The following is a 1,790-nucleotide window of genomic DNA, read 5'->3' on the forward strand; positions in this document are numbered from 1 at the left end:
CCCTTAACCTCCACATTCAAAACCGAATTAGAATCCTTGCTCTTCCCCTTCCTCAATTGCCTATCACTTCCCCATTCCATAGTCCTTGAGGCCATCTCCTCAATTAGCTCCTTTGCCACTTTATGACCCAAAATGTCTAAGGCACCTTTCCCCGATCCCGCATCCAATGAAAGCCTAAGGTCTTGAGTCAACCCTTTGTAAAAATTGTTCACTAGCTCGACCTCGGAGATGCCATGGTGAGGGCATAACCGTTGGAGCTTCTTATATCGTTCCCATGCCTCATATAAGGTCTCATCCTCTTCTTGAGTAAAGTTTTGTAGTTCACTCTTGACTTTGGCCGTTCTTGAGGGTAGGAAATATTTGTTCAAAAATGCCGAAGCCAACTCATCCCATGTTTTGAAGGAATCCGGGTCACAATTCTTCAACCAATCCTTGGCCGAACCCCTAAGAGAACGGGGGAACAACCTAAGGCGAACCGCGTCATCGGATACCACATTTGACTTGTATATATCACAATTTTCAAGGAAGTCATTTAGATGATCATTTGGGTTCTCCAAGGGACCTCCTCCAAATTGATTGTCTTGAACAAGGTTGAGCAAGGCATTTTTAATCTCAAAGTTATTAGCTTGAATTCGTGGCCTTTGGATGCTTGGATTGACTATGTGCTTAGGAGCCATAGTCTCTCTTATCGGAACCGGATCACCCATGGTGTTAGGTTCTTCTTCTAAAACCCCAAAAGGATTTTCAAACACTTCGGTAGCTTCTTGGTGATTACCTTCTTCAATAGGTGGTGTATCAAGTAAACCCCTTCTTCTTAGAGAATTAAGTCTTCTTGCCGTGGTTTCAATTTCGCGATCAAGTGGATATGTTGGTTGACCTCTTCTTCGTCGCCTACTCATGCAAAAGACCTAAGCACTTGAAAGAAAGGATTAGTAACAAAGGACTTAGTCTAAACTAGAACAAAAACGATTAATATCAAGCCGTACTCCCCGGCAACGGCGCCAAAAACTTGATGGTATCAAGTAATACCTCGCAAGTGCACGATTTTATCGTTGTACACTTTAGAGGGTCGATCCCACAAGGAGTAGGTGGAGTACTAATCGTTCTAATTCACGAGCTTAGCTAAGTCGATAAAAAAAAAAGAGGGTGGTAACGAACTAGCACTAAACTAACAAATTTAAAGGCTATAAACTAGACAAGATAAGAACAAGCTAAATGATATAGAATAGATCAAATAATGGGAAGGACTAGAACTCGGTTCTCCCACGAATATAAGTAATTCCACATACTAATCGTCTCGGCTAATCAAAAGGGGTAGGAAGGTAAGGGGGAGATGGCTCTAATTCGCCTAGAACCTCCCTCTCGGGTTCGCAATAGGACACTAGCTACCCCGACTAACCCCCCTCTCGGGTTCGAAAGCCGGTATCCCTAACTCAAAACCCGACAACCCCAAGAACATGCATTTTCCCAAGGAGGTCAAGTAAATGGTCAAGGTCATTAAACCCTCATCGTAATCCGGGTCATCCCACTCCCTCTCTCGAGGGTCGATTTCAAACACTAATCTAGAAGCACCCTCCCTCGGTTCTCCATTTCGCTCTCAACCTTAGTCGGCTACAAGGTTCGGTTCCCAAATACCCAACTAACGACCTAACCAACTCTCGTTGGTGGACAAGGGTCAAAAGTCGACACTACCCGAAAACCAAACCTTAAGCATGCAAATTCCTCTAAACTACCCTCACCAATTTTCCCCACAAATTAGCCTTAATGATGATTAATTAGTGAAAGTACCC

At 43.7% G+C, this 1,790-nt stretch overlaps 1 non-coding gene across 1 annotated transcript; it reads left to right on the top strand.

Annotated features, from left to right (window-relative positions):
• The first annotated feature begins 228 nt into the window (after positions 1-228).
• LOC141610377 (small nucleolar RNA R71) lies at positions 229-335 on the top strand. The gene has a single exon (XR_012528285.1). It is a non-coding gene; the product is annotated as a small nucleolar RNA R71 (small nucleolar RNA).
• The last annotated feature ends 1,455 nt before the right edge of the window (positions 336-1,790 follow it).

The sequence above is a fragment of the Silene latifolia genome, chromosome 10, assembly GCF_048544455.1.
Source record: "Silene latifolia isolate original U9 population chromosome 10, ASM4854445v1, whole genome shotgun sequence".
In the NCBI taxonomy this organism is placed as follows: Eukaryota; Viridiplantae; Streptophyta; class Magnoliopsida; order Caryophyllales; family Caryophyllaceae; genus Silene; species Silene latifolia.